Genomic DNA, 21,020 nt, shown 5'->3' with positions numbered 1-21,020 from the left:
GCGGTGTGTGGGGGTGATGGTGGCGGTGTGTGGGGGTGATGGTGGCGGTGTGTGGGGGTGATGGTGGCGGTGTGTGGGGGGTGATGGTGGCAGTGTGGGGGGTGATGGTGGCGGTGTGGGGGGTTATGGTGGCGGTAGTGTGGGGGGTGATGGTGGCACTGTGTGGGGGTGATGGTGGCGGTGTGGGGGGTGATGGTGGCGGTGTGTGGGGGGTGATGGTGGCGGTGTGTGGGGGGTGATGGTGGCAGTGTGGGGGGTGATGGTGGCGGTGTGTGGGGTGATGGTGGCGGTGTGGGGGGTGATGGTGGCGGTGTGTGGGGTGATGGTGGCGGTGTGGGGGGTGATGGTGGCGGTGTGTGGGGGGTGATGGTGGCGGTGTGTGGGGGGTGATGGTGGCGGTGTGGGGGGTGATGGTGGCGGTGTGGGGGGTGATGGTGGCGGTGTGTGGGGGAGATGGTGGCGGTGTGTGGGGTGATGGTGGCGGTGTGATGGTGGCGCTGTGGGGGGTGATGGTGGCGGTGTGTAGGGGTGATGGTGGCGGTGTGTGGGGGGTGATGGTGGCGGTGTGTGGGGGGTGATGGTGGCGGTGTGGGGGGTGATGGTGGCGGTGTGATGGTGGCGCTGTGGGGGGTGATGGTGGCGGTGTGTGGGGGTGATGGTGGCGGTGTGTGGGGGGTGATGGTGCCGGTGTGGGGGGTGATGGTGGCGGTGTGGGGGGTGATGGTGGCGGTGTGGGGGGTGATGGTGGCGGTGTGATGGTGGCGCTGTGGGGGGTGATGGTGGCGGTGTGTGGGGGGTGATGGTGGCGGTGTGTGGGGGGTGATGGTGGCGGTGTGTGGGTGGTGATGGTGGCGGTGTGGGGGGGTGATGGTGGCGGTGTGATGGTGGCGCTGTGGGGGGTGATGGTGGCGGTGTGTGGGGGTGATGGTGGCAGTGTGGGGGGGTGATGGTGGCGGTGTGTGGGGGTGATGGTGGCGGTGTGTGGGGGTGTGGGGGTGATGGTGGCGGTGTGGGGGGTGATGGTGGCGGTGTGGGGGGTGATGGTGGCGGTGTGGGGGGGTGATGGTGGCGGTGTGGGGGGGTGATGGTGGCGGTGTGGGGGGTGATGGTGGCGGTGTGGGGGGTGATGGTGGCGGTGTGGGGGGTGATGGTGGCGGTGTGGGGGGTGATGGTGGCGGTGTGGGGGGTGATGGTGGCGGTGTGGGGGGTGATGGTGGCAGTGTGGGGGGGGGGGGGGGGCGCTGCCTCGCGTGTGGATCAGAGAGGACTCCGGTCGATGCTGTTGCCCCACAGCTGAAACTACCAATGCCCACGGCTACCGCTAAACTTACCCAGCGTCAACATAAAAGATTGTGTTGTGCCCCCGGGTGGGTTTTAATTAAAACAAGGCGTTAGAATGTGATCTCAAGGGCCTTGAGTGATAACAAGAAGCTCAACAATAAACCACGACCAAGACTACGGCAGTGTGACAAACACTGTCGCCTCAGAATCAGAACACTCGACCTGCAAGTGCCCCAACAACCACGACCAACACAGTCACCAACAACATGAACACGGCAACAACTTCTAAACCAACAACCACCAACACAGCAACCACCATTACAACAACCACCACCATTACAACAACCACCACCACCACCATTACAACAACCACCACCACCACCATTACAACAACCACCACCACCACCATTACAACAACCACCACCATTACAACAACCACCACCACTGGACCCGTGCACCGAACCCGGCCGCGCTTTTGTTTCCTCGGCAGAGGCCCCGTCGCCATGGAGACGCCCGCGCTGCGCCGCTGCTCTGAGCCCCAAACTCCCCACGCACCCCCCCCCCACGCACCCCCCCCCCCCACGCACCCCCGCCACGCACCCCCCCCACGCACCCCCGCCACGCACCCCCTCCACGCACCCCCTCCACGCACCCCCGCCACGCACCCCCCCCCCCGCACCCCCTCCACGCACCCCCGCCACGCACCCCCTCCACGCACCCCCGCCACGCACCCCCTCCACGCACCCCCCCACGCACCCCCGCCACGCACCCCCTCCACGCACCCCCCTCCACGCACCCCCCCCACGCACCCCCGCCACGCACCCCCGCCACGCACCCCCGCCACGCACCCCCGCCACGCACCCCCCCCCCGCACCCCCCCCGCACCCCCCCCCGCACCCCCCCCGCACCCCCCCCCACGCACCCCCTCCACGCACCCCCCCCACGCACCCCCCCCACTACCCCCCCCCCACTACCTCCGCCACCCCCTCCACTACCCCCCCCCCACCACCCCCTCTACTACCCCCGCCACCCCCTCCACTACCCCCACCACCCCCTCCACTACCCCAGCCACTACCCCTACCACCTCCTGTTATACAAACACAGACATAACTTCAACCGTGTTGATGGGTACAAACTGAGTAATCATTGGAAAGATGTTATTAACCATGTAAAAAAGACTTAACTACACATATTTGGACCATCTTATTTGACAGGCACTATTTTACTTTACCGAGTGTTGACATCCCCAGCGTTTAACAGCACTCTCCCTTTTTGTATTTGGATTGTCAACCAACACCGGGTACGACTTGTACTACTGTTGTTCTCTTTTAGCCCCTCCCCCAACACGTTCCATTCATTGGCTACCACATTCAGATAAGCCCCTCCCCCCTTAACTTGTATTTAAGAGCTCGTCTCTTAGAATTTTGCCTCACTGGTTACAGTAAATCTAGCTGTGACGGTCCCAGTTGATGACGGAGACTTGTGTTGCCTCCGAAACGTCGTGATTTATAATTTTTTTTTTTTTTTTCTATTATTATTTCTATTATTTTTATTATTTATTTTTACCTACGTGATTTTACCGAAAAAACCTAAGAGCATGAATCCTTGCAGTCACGAAAGCTTCAAATCTAGAACCACTTCATCAAACGCAACTCTTTTAGAACTACCGCCACTTCCTCCTCCACTTATACAGCCCCCTCCAAACAAAGATCCCCCCTGTAGCCTTCACAGACTGCTGGGGCAAGTGCTGTTCGCGAGCAGCGCCTATGAAGGCCGGCACGGCACCACCACCACCTCTTAGTTAGTAGCCTCTACGACGTAGACACAGGCAGGAGGGGTCCTGTAGACGCACGGCGAGACACGATACGAGGGACAGGTGGCAGGCAATGAGACACACAGAGACAGGGAGACAGAGACAGGGAGACAGAGACAGGGAGACAGAGACAGGGAGACACACAGAGACAGGGAGACACAGAGACAGGGAGACACACCGAGACAGGGAGACACACACAGACAGGGAGACACACAGAGATAGGGAGACACACAGAGACAGGGAGACAGAGACAAGGAGACACACAGAGACAGGGAGACACACAGAGACAGGGAGACAGAGACAGGGAGACACAGAGACAGGGAGACACACAGAGACAGGGAGACACACAGAGCCAGGGAGACAGAGACAGGGAGACCGAGAGACACACAGAGACAGGGAGACACACGGAGACAGGGAGACAGAGAGACAGGGAAACACAGAGACAGAGACACACAGAGACAGAGAGACACAGAGACAGGGAGACACACAGAGACAGGGAGACACACAGAGACAGGGAGACACAGAGATAGGGAGACACACAGAGATAGGGAGACACACAGAGACAGGGAGACAGAGACAGGGAGACCGAGAGACACACAGAGACAGGGAGACACACGGAGACAGGGAAACACAGAGACAGAGACACACAGAGACAGAGAGACACACAGAGACAGGGGGGCACGGACGCTGGGGAACACGTGGAGATTGGCGCAGACAGTAAGGGGGGGGGGGTGCGAGGGGGGCACTGTTACGCGCACTTTGTCGCACGCGTTCGAGACGGCACCGTCTACAGCAACTCTCTCCACCTCCTCCATAACCTTCACCATCTCCTCGGGCCACAACGACACCACCACCACAGCAATATCCTCAATCATCTCCGATAGCGACGTCTACACCGCCGCAATCACACACCTGTAACCATGGGAGCGCGGCTGCCACGACACAAAGTCTATCATCTCGCTCTGCAGATAACAACAACAATGGCAACAGCAGCAGCAGCGGCGGCAGCGACTTCCCTCAAACCCTCCCGTGGCCCCAGGGAGCAAGGCGCCGCCTTACCTGGGGGCCTGCAGCCACCACCACCACCACCAGCTCCTTCTCGCGGAGCACGAAACGGAGAGCTCCGGGGGTCGGGGGGGGGGGGGCACAACTAGACACGGGGGGCCCGAACCCCCTGGACGGAACCCGTCTGGGCCCCCGAGTCGCACACGCGGACAGCGGCGCGGCCCGGGGCGACGGGGGGAGGAGGAGGAGGGAAGCGGCGTCGCCTCTCGGCCTCCCGCGGGGCCCTTTTGTGCGAGCCCCCCTCGGCCCCTCCCCCACACCCCCAGCCAGAGCGAGAGGCTCCGCGGCGCCTACAGCAGCAACACAAAGACGATGGGTCCCCCCCTCCTCTCTCTCTCTCTCTCTCCCCGCTCCCCCTCCTCCTCCTGCCCGCCGCGCCTCCGGGACCCCGAGGCCCCGAGGCCCCAGCACGGCCCAGCGGGGCCCGGCCCCCGTCGCCGAAGGAGCGAGGGATTCGGTCGTCCAGGGGAGCCCATCACACATCCTGGTTTGCCCAAGAGACGTCGTGCTTTTGAATTCGCGGTCCTGGACAATCCGGAAGTCGTCTCCCAACACAAACAACCACGAAAAGTCGAGACGCGTGTCAAGTTAACCCCGTGGGGACTCGAGGGACCGGAGTCGGTCACATGGCGTGCTCCCTTCTTCCCACGTAATGCCCCCCGCACTTTCATCTCAGCAGTGGCAGCCACCAGCGGGCAGTGCGGCACTGGGGGCCCATGGCCGCAGGGCAACCTTAAGCCGATTTGTGCTCCCCCCCCTCCCTCGAGCCTGCGGCCACTCTCTAAGGTGGACGGGATTCAGTACCGAACGTCCCAAGCCTCGAGACTCAGCGAGGCTTGCCTGGAACAACACCAGCGGCACCGTCAATAAACACCAGCGGCACCGTCAATAAACACCAGCGGCACCTTCATTGCCGAATGGGGGGGGGCCTGCGGCTCTCGGTGGCGAAGTGTGGCCGCTGAGTGCCGTGAAGTTCGCTACCAGACACGGGGGGGCGGGGGGGGGGCAGCTGAGCACACCGACACAACGCGGCGGCGGTGTCACCAGCTATGTCAACAGCTATGTCAACAGCTATGTCAACAGCCAAGACGACGGCGACTGCTGCTGTAGGGCCACTGCGGCCGAACCCGACACCGGAGAGGAAGCACACAGCCCACACACCCAGCCCACACACCCAGCCCACACACACACACAGCCCACACAGCCCACACACCCAGTAACTCACACACACAGCCCACACACCCAGCCCACACACCCAGTAACTCACACACACAGCCCACACACCCAGTGACTCACACACACAGCCCACACACCCAGTAACTCACACACACAGCCCACACACAGCCCACACACCCAGTAACACACACACACAGCCCACACAGCCCACACACCCAGTAGCTCACACACACAGCCCACACCCAGTAGCTCACACACACACAGCCCACACAGCCCACACACCCAGTAACACACACATAGCCCACACCCACACACCCAGCCCACACACCCAGTAACACACACACCCAGTAGCTCACACACACAGCCCACACACCCAGTAGCTCACACACACAGCCCACACACACAGCCCACACCCAGTAGCTCACACACACAGCCCACACACCCAGTAGCTCACACACACAGCCCACACACCCAGTAGCTCACACACACAGCCCACACACACAGTGACTCACACACACAGCCCACCCAGCCCACACACCCAGTAACACACAGCCCACACCCACACACCCAGCCCACACACACAGCCCACACACCCAGTAGCTCACACACACAGCCCACACACCCAGTAGCTCACACACACAGCCCACACCCAGTAGCTCACACACACAGCCCACACACACAGTGACTCACACACACAGCCCACACACCCTGTGACTCACACACACAGCCCACACACAGCCCACACACCCAGTAACACACACACAGCCCACACACCCAGTAGCTCACACACACAGCCCACACACCCTGTGACTCACACACACAGCCCACACACCCAGTAGCTCACACACAGCCCACACACCCAGTAGCTCACACACACAGCCCACACACCCAGTAGCTCACACACACAGCCCACACACCCTGTGACTCACACACACAGCCCACACACCCAGTAACACACACACAGCCCACACACCCAGTAGCTCACACACACAGCCCACACACCCTGTGACTCACACACACAGCCCACACACCCAGTAGCTCACACACAGCCCACACACCCAGTAGCTCACACACAGCCTGTGAAAGGGCTTCGGTCTTTACCTCCCTCTCTCTGCTAGGGAGCGAGGATCCCGGCGAGGTAAGACGGGATGAGACACCCGTGAGCCTCACCTGGTGAGCGAGGCGAGCGAGGTGAGCCTCACCTGGCGAGCGAGGCGAGCCTCACCTGGCGAGCGAGGCGAGTAAGGTGAGCCTCACCTGGCGAGCGAGGCGAGTAAGGTGAGCCTCACCTGCGACTCGCGGCCTGGGGAGAAGCAGCGTGCGGCGGTGACAGCGCCTCCAGCGGCTGTGATTGGCGGCTGTGACGTCACCACTCGCCTCCCTGTCGCCTCCCTGCTCACCTGCCCCCCCCCCCCCCCCTGTCTCGTCTCACTCTCCTGCCCCCCTGCCCCCCTCTGTCTCGTCTCACTCTCCTGCCCCCCTGCCCCCCTCTGTCTCGTCTCACTCTCCTGCCCCCCTGCCCCCCTCTGTCTCGTCTCACTCTCCTGCCCCCCTGCCCCCCTCTGTCTCGTCTCACTCTCCTGCCCCCCTGCCCCCCTCTGTCTCGTCTCACTCTCCTGCCCCCCTGCCCCCCTCTGTCTCGTCTCACTCTCCTGCCCCCCTCTGTCTCGTCTCACTCTCCTGCCCTGACTCCCTGCCCCCCTGCCCCCCTCTGTCTCATCTCACTCTCCTGCCCCCCTGCCCCCCTCTGTCTCGTCTCACTCTCCCGCCCTGACTCCCTGCCCCCCTCTGTCTCGCCTCACTCTCCTGCCCCCCTGCCCCCCTCTGTCTCGTCTCACTCTCCTGCCCTGACTCCCTGCCCCCCTCTGTCTCGTCTCACTCTCCTGCCCCCCTGCCCCCCTCTGTCTCGTCTCACTCTCTGCGAGGTTCCGTGGACGCGCGCGCTCACGGACTCGGGGGAGTCACGGGGCCACTCGACTCCCCGCAGGTGAACAAGACAAAGGTCGCCCGTATAGGCTGTTGGGGCAAGTACTCCAAGCGAGAACCTATTACGGCCCGGAGGTCAATAAGACAAATACACACGCGTGTGCATAACTCGTGTACCAACACACGTGTACAAAACAAGACAAAGATCCCCCGTATAGCCTTAATAGACTGTTGGGGCAAGTGCTGTTAGCGAGTACACAGAACGCATGTACACACACCTATATACATTGCACACACGAGTACGCTCCGCACATACACGTGTACAGTACACAACATACCCACTCGTGTGTGTATATATCCATACACATACGCCGGTGTATACAAAGACAAAACACGACCTGTTTACACCTGTACAAACACGCAAGTGGACTGTACACACAAAGACAGAGACATCCCGTGCAACTGGTGGGGCAAGTGCTGTGTGCGAGACCACCTGAGGTCGGGGCGACGCACGAGGGAGTGGTGCGACCGATGTCATGGTCGGCCGTCTTTGTCTCCCGCGTGCCGACGTTTACACACCGCACCAGGAACTCATTTAAGGCTGAGTCGACCTCGCGGAGGTTCACAGGATCCCTCGTCTCGTCACTGACGCTAGCCGTGGTTGCGAAGAGAACAGATGGCGAGGTTCACAGGGGGTGCTGATGGTGATGATGATGAAAGTTGTGATGGTGTGAGTTGTGATGCTGGTGGTGGTGGTGATGTGTGTCGTGTGGAGTCAGTGATGTTGACTCAGGTTTCGCTGTTTGTTCAGCGGCAGCCGTGACGTCACCCTGACAGCTGACGGGTCCACGACTGAGGCTGGACTCAGGAAGGGAGCAGGGGACGACCCCTCAACACCACAAGCCAGACTCGAACCACTGCTGGATGAAGGCCTCTCCACGCTGCAACGACAACTGCTCACACGGGCTGCCCGTGTGAGTTCGGGTTGTGATGGGCTAAAGCGTGGCGACTCCCGTCTCTTCCAAGCCGTGGAAGAAGAGACTAAAAATAGCCTCCAGAGCTCCCTCTAGTGGAGCCTCTTCGGCCAGCAGCGGCGCGAGCACGTTCATTGCTGGCCTGCGCCTTCACCACAACGGGGACGACAAAGGGCGACTGACTGCCTGAGCGAGGCCACGCTGACACGCGTGGCGCGGGCGGCTCCCCCCGCATTCCTGGAGCCTCCCTCTCTCTCGCCTCCAGCCTCGGCAGCAGCAGCAGCTGCTGCTGGAGTCGAGTTTAAAGTTGGCTTCAGCTCAGCGGCTGGCGGAGAAACAAAATAGAAGCACGTGACGCGACGCCACGAGGCCATAACCTCCCCCGGGCCCCGCACCCACGGGTGCCGGGGTGGTGAAGGTGACGCCGGCACACAGACAAAGGTGCCCCATGTAGACTCGTAACAGGCTGCTGTTGGGGCAAGTGCTGTTAGCGAGCACCTAAAGAAGCCGAAATGGAACATTTGGGTGGGATGGGGGGGCGAGCACGATAACCCAGCCGCCTTCGTCTCCCCAGGTGGTGAGTGGCCAACACCATGACCGGTCGACTCCGTCTGATGTTTTCACACCACACCAGGTACTCATTTAAGGCTGAGTGGACCTATGGGATAGAGGTGTAGGACCGGTTAAAGTATACGTCACCGATGTCGGTTGTAGACGAAAAATTAACTCGAGTAACAGAGTCCGGAGCGCAGCGCGCTAACACGCGCGTGTTTGTGTGTGCGGGGCATAGCACAGGCAGACTCATCTTCACGCGAGTACCAAATTCGGTCTGTTAACAATGAGCACTGGGGGAGACAAAGGCGGCCGGGCGTGGTGTGAGCCACCCACCGCCTCGTGTGCCGTGCCGGCCTTCATGGGTACTGCTCGCTCGCGGCTCTGTCTCTAGCAGCTCTGTCTCTAGCAGGCAGTTACAGGTTATGGGGGGCGGGGGGGGGGCACCGTTGAAGTGGGCCAGGGGTCGGCGACCTTTCAAAGCAGAAGAAGTAGCAGAGCACGCAGAGATACTTGTGCACGAACACAGCAGCTGGTGTACAGCAAGATGACAACAACAACAACGCACATTCTCACTTAAATAAACTAGATAGGTGATGGGATAAACTGCGTCCATTTAGTTTGTCCCCCCCCCCTTAGTTATGCGTTAACAACACAGTTTGTACAAATTGTTGTCACCAAGACATGCCATCGTCATCCATTCCCTGCCACAATGAATACATTATCTTTACGTTAAATTATCTTTAAGATTTCAGTTTCATAACAAAGGCTGCTCATAAGGGGCAGCCAAAGAGCTGCAGGTTGCCGACCGCTGAACTCGGGACCCCCCCCCCCCGTGTCCGTCGCTCGGCTACAGCCCCTGCACCGCTCCTCCGCATCTCCGCGGGGTCAGCTACCGCCCGACCTCGCACGCGGGAAGTGCTTGGGGTCACTCAGGACCCTAACCCGCACCGGGGGTCTGCTTTGGGGTTAGGTTAGGTTTGGGGGTAGAGTTTGAGTCAGGGCGTTGTTCTTCTCTCGTACGGATATGGATTGAGTAGCAACTTGAAATCGGAGTCCGGGTCTTGAGTCATGCAGCTACTGCCTCGGGAGCCCAGCCAGTGCGGTGGACACCGCTCGCCGTGGCCGTGAGTCCACCACGAGTTCACCACGACTCCACCACGAATTAACGAATTCACCACGAGTTCACCACGAGTTCACCACGAATTCACAAGTTCACCACGAGTTCACCACGACTCCACCACGACTCCACCACGAATTAACGAATTCACCACGAGTTCACCACGAGTTCACCACGACTCCACCACGACTCCACCACGAATTAACGAATTCACCACGAGTTCACCACGAGTTCACCACGAATTCACAAGTTCACCACGAGTTCACCACGACTCCACCACGACTCCACCACGAATTAACGAATTCACCACGAGTTCACGACTCCACCACGAATTAACTAATTCACCACGAGTTCACCACGAGTTCACAAGTTCACCACGAATTCACAAGTTCACCACGAATTCACAAGTTTACCACGAATTCAGCACGATTTCACGAATTCACCACGAGTCCACGAATTCACCACGAGTCTACGAATTCACCACGAGTTCACCACGAATTCACCACGAGTTCACAAATTCACCACGAGTTCACAAATTCACCACGAATTCACCACGAGTTCACCACAAATTCACCACAAGTTCACCACGAGTTCCACTGTTGCGGTGCGCTGTCTCCTCGTTTGCTGCCACATCTGATCAACAACCTCTTCTGCCCCCCCCTTCTCTCCACCCCCCTCGCCTGCAGCGGATGTATCTATAATGAGTCGCTCTTTATGGCTCCGCGCGTTACTCATTAGCGAAGGGCGCCGGACTCGACCGCACGGGTCAATTGTGAGGATCGGGAGACCCCCCCCCCCCCCCCCCGCAGAGAGGGGCCGTACAAAGGGAGATCCGCACTACTCAGCGGGGGTCCCAGCCCCCCCCCCCCCCCGAGGCTTGACACGGAACGCGCTCAAATATTTGTGATGGTGGTGGTAACAGTGATAACGATGGCCATGATTAATGTTGGTGATGGTCGTGGTGATGATGATGCTGTTGATGTTCATGACATTGATGATGATGGAGATGACCCGTCCCAGCGTCGTCATCTTTGTGTTGCATCAGACATCACCAACCACGACCGCCACCACCGCACACCCCGGCGCGTAATTGAGACTGACAGCTCCTCCATCATCGCGGCAGCGCAACGGCACGGGCGGTGAGACGGCGCGAGAAACAGTACTTACAGCACGTCAGTTCGTGTACAGCACGGAGTCAGCACGGAGCAGTTCGTTGAGATCACAGGGCAGGTTGCGGGCAGCACAGGAGTCGGCACGGCGCGTCTCTTCGCGTGTCGCCGACAGGTGAACGCGGCGGTGTGATTGGTTTTACCTTGACTCATGCGCACCCCACGCCCCCATCACGCAGGTATCACGCCCTCCACCCCCCCCCCCACTGCCCACACCGCGATGGTTTTCACCCCGGAGCCTCGGGGTTCAGCACTGGGGCGTCTGGTCTGGCAGCCTCGCGCACATTAACTCTGTGCCTGTGCACTCAGAGTGAGACAAAGATCCCCCGTAAAACCTGAGCATACTGTAGGGGCAAGTGCTGTTAGCGAGCACCTATGAAGGCCGGCACGGCACCTGTGGGGGTGGGTGGTCACACAACACCTTTGTCTCCCGAGTACTGATATTTACACACCGCACCAGGTTTCAAGTTTCAAGTTTCCTTTTATTAGGTGGAGCCCTGTGAGCCATGCGGCTCTTGAGTCGGGTGCAACCGCAACAAACAGAATAAGAACAGAGAAACATCTTAAAGCGACGACGCGCAACAGAAACATCCTGGATAAACCAGCAAATCTTCCATAAAAACAAACCACCGTATTACAACGCTGTGTGCAAAAATCCCAGTGTGATGCAAGTCAAACAATAACAACCATGAGACAATTTAGATTAAAGTTATCAGGCCAACTCCGCACTTCCGCAAGAAATATGGCTTAACCATATGTTTTCGGAATCACCAAATTAAAGCTATAAAAACAATGTAACAACAGTAATCATAGGAACTGTGATTCAAATGTAACAATAAACGATATACATAACATGTACGACCAAACTTGCAGCCATAGCTGGCAGCATGACACTCCCAGTGTATGATATGTGAGTGAGTCAGTGGTAGTGTGAGTGAGTGTATGATGTGAGTCAGCGTATGATAAGTTAGTCAGTGTATGATGTGTGAGTGTATGATGAGTGAGTGAGTCAGTGGTAGTGTGAGTATGATGTGTGAGTGAGTCAGTGTATGATGCCTGAGTGAGTCAGTGTATGATGTGTGAGTGAGTCAGTGTAAGATGAGTGAGTGTATCACGGCCTCCTCCACGCCATCGCGGCCTGTGCAGCTCAAGAAAGCGATTACTCTCGCACGTGCCACCGCTCCACGCAGCAATGGGCTCTTACAAGGTACTCGCTTTAAGCTTAGTCGACTTAGGGGAGGCCCAGGACTTTTTCAGATATTCGTTCCTGGTTGTTGGCCGTAAGCGGGACTCGAACTCGGCGTAGTGCAGTGCGCTGACCGCTACACTACCGCTCCCCACGGAAGCACGAGACGCGCACACACGACACCACGACACCACGACACCCACAGTGCGACACAGTGCGGGCGCAGACACACTCACGCCTCACAGCCAGAAGCGCCCGAGTTCGATTCCCGACTCGTGCGCCTTGCTGTGTGGGGTCTGTATGGATGCATGGGGGTTTCTCCGGGTGCTCCAGTTTCCTCCCATAGCTAATAGACGCACACACACACAATGCAACTGGTATTGAACAAACATCCTAATGCTGAAAAGTTACCTGTAAATTACTCAATTGGGATCACAGAGCAGCAGCATCGCCCCCTAATGCCAAAACTTGGCAGGACCCTCCTGAAAAATAACCTTGAGACTCGGTGAGGCTTTCCAGGGTTAACGCACCTAAATACAATACATAAAATGTTGAAAATATTGACCAGCACATACAAATACAGATACCAATATCCATACACAAACATACAGAACCACACAAAAGAGTGGCATAATATTCTGCGCATCTCCCGTTTACAGCCCTGAGCCAGTGGTAGGGATGCCACACGCCTATGGTGGGGAGCGAATCTCTGATAGAACCACCACTGTTGACTTCCCCAAAGAGCAGTACGAGTTCTATCGACCCCCGAGCGATTTGGACTCGCAACCTTCCAATCGCGATCAGCTCGCCCTCCCACTGAGTCACCTGGCGGGTTCACACGCACACAGACAAAGATCCCCCGTATAGCCTGAACAGACTTTCGAGGTAAGTGTTGTTGGCGAGCACTGATGTTCACAAGCACGCAAGCACAATTTCACACGCAAATGACGCACCGACACACGCGCTCGCCCACACGTCCACACTCAAATAGACACGCGCGCGCACACCTATTAATAGTAAGGTTACGCGTGTTTACCCAGGAGAGCGTCGCCGAGTCTCAAGAATGTCTCAGGAGGGTCCTGCCAGGTCTTCGCAGGCTTTCCTCTGTGAGGCACGGCGTGAGTAGCCACTGAGCGGCCCTGCCGCCCACTACCTGGGCCAGGCAGCCGCACCTGGCTGGCCTGGTGAGTCGCGTAAACTCGCCCCATTTGCTTGTTGCAGGTCGCTGTGATTGCAACGCACGCGTGAGCCTTGAACCACACAGACGCAATCACACACGCGGGCATTAACACGCACCGGATAAGTGGCGGTGACATCACCACGGCGCTCGTGCCAGGCCACGTGCACTTAACTGCTCTCTCACACACAAACGCAATCTAAACAGCTAACGAGGATCTCTCGCACTGGCATGCAAACCCATGTGGCAGGCTCTGTAGCGAGCACCTATGAAGGCCGGCGCGGCACACACACCAACACCTACACAACTCTCACGAACGTCAATATTTTCCGTATAGCTTTAACAGGCGGTGGAGGCAAGTGCTGTTGAAGAGCAACGATAATAATCCCCCACATGACGGCCGGTGCGGCACACGAAGGGGGTGAGTGGCCAACACTATGATCGGCCGCCTTTGTCTGATGCTTACACGCCGCACCAAGTACGCATTTAAGGCTGAGTCGAGCTAGGGGAGGCCCAAAACAAGTTTATATATTTGCCACTGATTATTTGTCTTGAGCGGGAATTGAACCCTGGTTCGTAGCGCAGTACGCCAACAACGACACTACCGCTGAACAGACAAAACAAAGCCACACGTCCACATACACGCGCACAGACACCCACAGCGACACACACACCTCCCCCACGCGGCACAGGCGTGTCGGGTCGCTAATGGGTAATTGCCGGTGACGGCTTCGCGATGAGCTCATTCCGATCTCGCGTGGAAACGGAACCAAAGTGCAGCAGCTCGCGGGGCGCCCCGGCGTGCTGTGCGGCCCAGGTGTGCTGGTTGCCGAGCCCTGCCCCCCCCCCGGTGTGCGGGTTGCCGGGCCCTGCCCCCCCCCAGGTGTGCGGGTTGCCTGGCCCTGCCCCCCCCCAGGTGTGCGGGTTGCCATGCCCTGCCCCCCCCCAGGTGTGTGGGTTGCCTGGCCCTGCCCCCCCCCAGGTGTGCGGGTTGCCTGGCCCTGCCCCCCCCCCCCAGGTGTGCGGGTTGCCGGGCCCTGCCCCCCCCCAGGTGTGCGGGTTGCCTGGCCCTGCCCCCCCCCCAGGTGTGCAGGCTGCCGGACCCTGCCCCCCCCCCAGGTGTGCGGGTTGCCTGGCCCTGCCCCCCCCAGGTGTGCGGGCTGCCGGACCCTGCCCCCCCCCCAGGTGTGCGGGTTGCCGGGCCCTGCCCCCCCCCCCAGGTGTGCGGGCTGCCGGGCCCTGCCCCCCCCCCCCCAGGTGTGCGGGTTGCCTGGCCCTGCCCCCCCCCCAGGTGTGCGGGTTGCCGGGGCCTACCCCCCCCCCCCCAGGTGTGCGGGCTGCCGGGCCCTGCCCCCCCCCAGGTGTGCGGGTTGCCGGGGCCTACCCCCCCCCCCCCAGGTGTGCGGGCTGCCGGGCCCTGCCCCCCCCCCAGGTGTGCGGGCTGCCGGGCCCTGCCCCCCCCCAGGTGTGCGGGTTGCCTGGCCCTGCCCCCCCCCCAGGTGTGCGGGCTGCCGGGCCCTGCCCCGCCCCAGGTGTGCGGGTTGCCGGGCCCTGCCCCCCCCCCCAGGTGTGCGGGTTGCCTGGCCCTGCCCCCCCCCCCAGGTGTGCGGGTTGCCGGGCCCTGCCCCCCCCCCCCAGGTGTGCGGGTTGCCGGGCCCTGCCCCCCCCCAGGTGTGCGGGTTGCCTGGCCCTGCCCCCCCCCCCAGGTGTGCGGGTTGCCTGGCCCTGCCCCCCCCCCAGGTGTGCGGGCTGCCGGGCCCTGCCCCCCCCCCCCCCCAGGTGTGCGGGTTGCCGGGCCCTGCCCCCCCCCCAGGTGTGCGGGCTGCCGGGCCCTGCCCCCCCCCCAGGTGTGCGGGTTGCCTGGCCCTGCCCCCCCCCCCCAGGTGTGTGGGTTGCCTGGCCCTGCCCCCCCCCCAGGTGTGCGGGTTGCCTGGCCCTGCCCCCCCCCCAGGTGTGTGGGTTGCCTGGCCCTGCCCCCCCCAGGTGTGCGGGTTGCCTGGCCTTGCCCCCCCCCCAGGTGTGCGGGCTGCCGGGCCCTGCCCCCCCCCAGGTGTGCGGGTTGCCATGCCCTGCCCCCCCCCCAGGTGTGTGGGTTGCCTGGCCCTGCCCCCCCCCAGGTGTGCGGGTTGCCTGGCCCTGCCCCCCCCCCCCAGGTGTGCGGGTTGCCGGGCCCTGCCCCCCCCCCCAGGTGTGCGGGTTGCCTGGCCCTGCCCCCCCCCCCCCAGGTGTGCAGGCTGCCGGACCCTGCCCCCCCCCCCCAGGTGTGCGGGTTGCCTGGCCCTGCCCCCCCCCCCAGGTGTGCGGGCTGCCGGACCCTGCCCCCCCCCCAGGTGTGCGGGTTGCCGGGCCCTGCCCCCCCCCCCCCAGGTGTGCGGGCTGCCGGGCCCTGCCCCCCCCAGGTGTGCGGGTTGCCGGGTCCTGCCCCCCAAGCCACCACCAGGAGCTCTGCCCCCCCTCCGCTTCCTATTCAGTCAGCTCATTCCGCATGCTTGGGGGGTAGGGGCACCCAGCCGTGCCGCGCGCACAGTGTGCCCGGGTGCGAGTTGGGGGAGCCGAACCCCCCACTCCTGTGTCCGCCCTCGCGTGGCCCCGCACCTGTGAGCGAGCGACTCGGGCGCGGTTGCGGAGGCGTTGGGAGCCGGAGTTCAGTCGGGTCCGCGACCGCGACCATGGACACGCCCGGCACACAGCGACCCCAGTCGCCTCACCCCCACCCCACTCGTGGTTTGGTCTCTTCGTGTGACTCCGAGCCATCGCGCGACACCGTTGCGATTGTTGTGATTTCACTTTCGTTGCTGTAACGTTTTATCCGTCTTTGCTTTTGTAAATGATGGTGACCCACATCGCTCTTGCAAACGAGACCCAGATTTCCTGTTCCGCTCTCTCTCTCTCTCTGGGGTCTCACGCTGGTTACACAAAATCACTGTGCCACGTGAACCCACTGCGGTCTCCCAGCGACCCGCATAACATTCAGTGGGGAATTCAACTGCGGGGTTTTTCTCTCTCAAGGTCAACTGGAAGAGGTGACCAGGGTTTGTGCTGTTGATGACAACACCACGACCACCAACAGCACCACGGCTATCACCGTCCCCGTACCTCGCCATCGGTCCCTTCCCTCTGCCAGAACCTGCAACAGCTGCGCAGTTCGGAACTCGTGACTTCCAGGTTCTACTCTGACGGCCTCATCAGCATCAATGAGCCGAATATCAAACCCCTCGGAACGCGTCCGACCTCGGCACATCTCGGGAGCTAAGCAGGCCTTGAGCCTAGACGGGTCACCAACAGGCATAGCAGGTGTTATAGGCTGCTGCGACTTAACGCTCGTCATCAGAATGCATGGCGTGAGGAGGCCTTCATCCAGCAGTGGAACTCGAGCGTGACGTAGCACCTGCTCAAGGCGGCCCCCAGCAGCCCTGCTGCTGTTGTGGGGTCTCGTGACCGAGAGCGCGTGGGGCGAGATGTGAATGATTGACTTCAACCACCAGAGCCAGAACAAGGATCCCCGTGTAGCCTGAACAGAATGTCGGGGCAAGTGCTGCTAGCGAACACCTGCAAAGGCCGGCGCAGGGCACGAAGCGGTGGGTGGCTAGCACCACGCTCGACCGCCTTTGTCTCCCTCATGGAAATGTTTACACATCCCAGCATGTACTCATTTGAGGCTGAGTAGACCTAGAGGACGCCCAGGACCGGTGCAGATATTCGTCAAAGGTGTCTGTGGCCGTGAGCGAGAATCGATTCGTAGTGCAACGCGCTATGTACTGTATATTGAAGTTCTTTCGCACCGTACGTAGCCAACCGTGCTAATTGGAGGTGAGCTAGCCGCTACACTACCGCTCCCCACAACTATACATCACACCTACACACACACATGCACAGTCTCACACACATTCTTATGCATGCAAACTAACGCACACGGAAACTGCACACATATACACATTCTCACACACCCTCACGCACATTCTCAAAGACAAAAGACGAAGATAAAGATCCCCCGTATAGCCTCAGTAGACTGTTGGGGCAAGTGCCGTTAGCGCGCACCTATTAAGGCCGGAATTGCACACGAGCCGATGGATGACAATAACCACTACCAGCCGTCTTTGTCTCCCTAGTGGCGATGTTTACACATCGCACCAGGTACTCATTTGAGACCGAGTCGACCTAGGGGAGGATCAGTACCGGTCGAGATAATCGTCACCGGTGTTGGGCGTGAACGGAAGTCGAACTTGGGTCGCTTGGTTCGGAGTACAGTGCGCAAACCACTGCGTCACCGCTCCCCACACTCTCACGAACTCGCATCGATGGCCACACGCCACTTAGTGGCGGTGACGTTACCATAGTGCTTGTGCCAGACTAGGTGCACTTTGAGGTCACGTGATGTGTCGGAGGCTCGCTGCTGACAGGCCACGTTGCAGATCCGGGTGCTGTGGGTTGACCGACACGCTCGCACGCGGGCTCATACACTCACACACACTCTCACACACTGTCACACACTCACGCAAACACACACTGTCACTCACACACACACTCACACACATTGTCACACAACAACCGCCATTCGCCACTAAGTGGCGGTGACGTCACTACGACGCTTAGGCCAGGCCATGTGCACCTTGAGGCCACGTGAAGTGTCGAACGCCCGCTGGCAGGAGGCCACGGGGCAGACCCAGGTGCCACGGGTCGACTGACCGAGATGACCGAGATGACTGACTGATGTACCACCTGTGCCCCCTACTGTACCAACTTGCTGTGCTTTAGCCACCCGGCGCTCCACTCATTGTTGTGAGCGTCGCTCCTCCGCCGTCCGTTGTTGTTGGAGGGCGACTGCCTCCAACTGCCCAGTAGCAGCGTCCTTCACGAGCCTCCTCCACAGAGGCCGATCTTGACACCGCTGGTACCAGTCATCGGCAAGTCCACTCAGCTCCACGTCCTCCTGTACCACATCACTTCATCTCTTCTCTAGCCCGTGCCGCGCCCGTTTAGCCCCCTCGATCCGGCCGAACAAAAGCTGTTGAGGCATGCGGTGGCTGGGCATGCGGGCTACATGACCCAGCCAACGCAGCCTTGCCTGCCGGAGGAGCTCACCGATGGGACCTTGCCCAGATCTTTCAAGGATTTGTGAGCTCCTCACACAATCCAGCCTGGTTAAACCCAGGATGGATCGTAGGCAGGCCAGCCTAAATGTTTCCAACCGGCGAAAATGCTCCATTAGGGGGTCCACGATGAAACAATATTGCCGATCGACTGATTCGGAGTGAGACCTCTGCTGTTAAACCGGAGCTGGTCATAAGCACACTGCCCAGGTATGGGAAACTCTCCACTCTCTCCACTACTGCCCCATCACCGATTGGGAGTTGTGGGGGTGGAGTGTCCGATGGTACAAAATACCCAGGCAGGTGCCGAGTTTTGGTGGAGCTGATGGTAAGGCCCCACCTCTTAGTAGCACGCTCCAGTTTTAGCAGCAGCGTCTCCAAGCTGGATACAAGCGACTGCGAGAAGCCTCACTGGGGTCCGACCCCGGGCGAGAGGGGGGGGGGGCATGCGGGGACCCTCAGGTCCGTGCCCCCCACTGCCCCCCCCCCGTGTGCTCCAAGACCCCAAGTTCAAATCCGGTTTGGGGAAAGGGGGTCGACTCGGCCCATCATCCCTGGGGGGGGGGAGGAGAAAATAGGTACCTATTGCTTTGTGGGGGAAGTCAGCAGCGGATGTCATATGAAAAGACTCGCCTCCGCCATACCAACGTGGAATCTCTCATCACTGGCTCAGGGCCGTGACCGAGAGTTGAACACGAATGCCTCGAAGCTCGCTGCCACGCTTCACGGAGGAGCCGCGTGGGGACGCGAACTGTGCCGCCCCCTGGTGGACGGCCACGGCTCGGGGAGGGGGGGCACGGGCGCTGAGGGAGGCGATTCCGTCGGCTCCGTCATGATTCGTATCACCCAGAAAAGCCTTGCCGAGTCAGGTGCCACCCCCAGGCTCATGGATAAAGTGGGTGGGGGTCGAGCGGCTGAACGGGACACGCGACACGAGGCCGCCGCGTCCGGTCCCGACGTCCGGGGCAGCGACGCGGCCGAGCGAGCGGAGGGGCACCATCACCCGCTCGTCCCGCAGGTTTGCAGTTCGAACCCAGTGGCCGCCCTGGTTAATGCTGCAGTTGTGTATTAACGATAGAACGCTACGTGCCGTCTGCCTCACAGCGGGCTCGGCTTGACAGATCATGTGATGGCGTTTGCCAGCGTCACCGTCGCTCTGTGTTTCTCACCTGGTGCACAGAAAATAGATTTGAACAGTCCCAACATCCCAAATGTGAAAGATTGACAGCGCGCTACTCAATTGGGCAACACCCCACAGCGGCAACACCTCCACCGTGGGGCAGGCTGCCTCGCGCTCCACCACGATGGCCCCAACACCAAACGAAGCCCAGAACGTTTTGACGAGAGGCGCAGATAGAGGGGACGCGACGGGGGATCCTCGGACTGAGCCGGCGGACGAAGACAACGCGGAGATTGCAGCGGAGACGACACACGGGACGGATTACACGGGAGCCGGAACCAAAAAACAGAAGACGCCGGGCCGTTGGACCGCACGGAGAGCCGTGGTCGCACGGCCCACGCAGTGGTCACGCTCGCGCCTCACAGCAACAAGCGCCTGGATTCGAGAGAGACAAAGGCGGCTGATAGTGGTGCTAGCCACCCACCCCCTCATGTGCTGTGCCGGCCTTCATAGGTGCTCGCTAACAGCACTTGCCCCAACAGTCTGTTCAGGCTATATAGGAATCCGTTTTTTTTCTCCAGTGATCGGGAGTCAATCGTTCTCTCTCCCCCCGGTCTGCATGGGGATTCCTCGGAGTTCTCCGGTTTCCTCCGGAAGCTAGAAATAAAAACCAAACCCTTTACAATGTAACCCGTACTGGACAAAACATCCCACTGCTGACAAATGACTCAACTCGAATCACCTGCAGCAGCAACGTGGCCCATGACTGCGAAAAATTGGCAGGATCCTCCTGAAAAGCAGCCGAGACTCGTTGAGGCTTTGCTGGGTGAACAAGCGGAACGACGACAACGGGGCGACGCGGGAAAGGCCGTGCCGCTCCGATGCGATTCTGCGTCGTGCCGAGCAACGCCAAGTTTCACTCCACGTGTCGGCAGCTTCTTTAGGAACGAAACTCAAAAACGCACGAGGGTGCTGAGAAAAGGACGGACGAGAGAATTCTGAACAGGAGAACTTCTGGATGGCACGCGATGCTGCAGAACGAGGTCGGTCGGTCGGCCGCGTGCGGGCCCCTCGTGGCGCGGGGCTCACACGCGGCCTCACCGCCGTACCTCCTCGGGAAGGGCGAGGGAGACAAAGACGGACGTGGTAGGTGACATCGACGAGTGAGTGCTTGTGTCAAGAGGCAGCGCTGGAACCGGCTTACGGGAGCCGACGTGGCCTAGAAGACGGCACACGAGAGCACGACGGCGTCTCAACACGCCGGACACAGATGATGGGCGGAGCTCTCCTGCGGAGGAGAGGCCTTCAGCCAGAGTGAAGTCTGACGTATGGACTTGGAACAGGGACAGCCGACTCCATTCCACCGTCCAG

At 60.4% G+C, this 21,020-nt stretch overlaps 1 protein-coding gene across 1 annotated transcript in view; it reads right to left on the bottom strand.

Annotated features, from left to right (window-relative positions):
- LOC133348269 (uncharacterized) overlaps nucleotides 1–6,661 on the bottom strand; it is a 36,958-nt gene extending 30,297 nt beyond the window's left edge. Inside the window, exon 1 of the mRNA XM_061560991.1 lies at nucleotides 6,625–6,661. The gene's annotated coding sequence lies outside the window, so the exon portion shown is untranslated. The remainder of the gene's footprint in view (nucleotides 1–6,624) is intronic.
- Between the last annotated feature and the right edge of the window lie 14,359 nt (nucleotides 6,662–21,020).

The sequence above is a fragment of the Lethenteron reissneri genome, chromosome 27 (assembly GCF_015708825.2).
Source record: "Lethenteron reissneri isolate LAM-NWPU_2019-01 chromosome 27, ASM1570882v1, whole genome shotgun sequence".
In the NCBI taxonomy this organism is placed as follows: Eukaryota; Metazoa; Chordata; class Hyperoartia; order Petromyzontiformes; family Petromyzontidae; genus Lethenteron; species Lethenteron reissneri.
The sequence above is the reverse complement of the archived record's forward strand: the minus strand, read 5'-3'. Positions and strand labels throughout refer to the sequence as shown.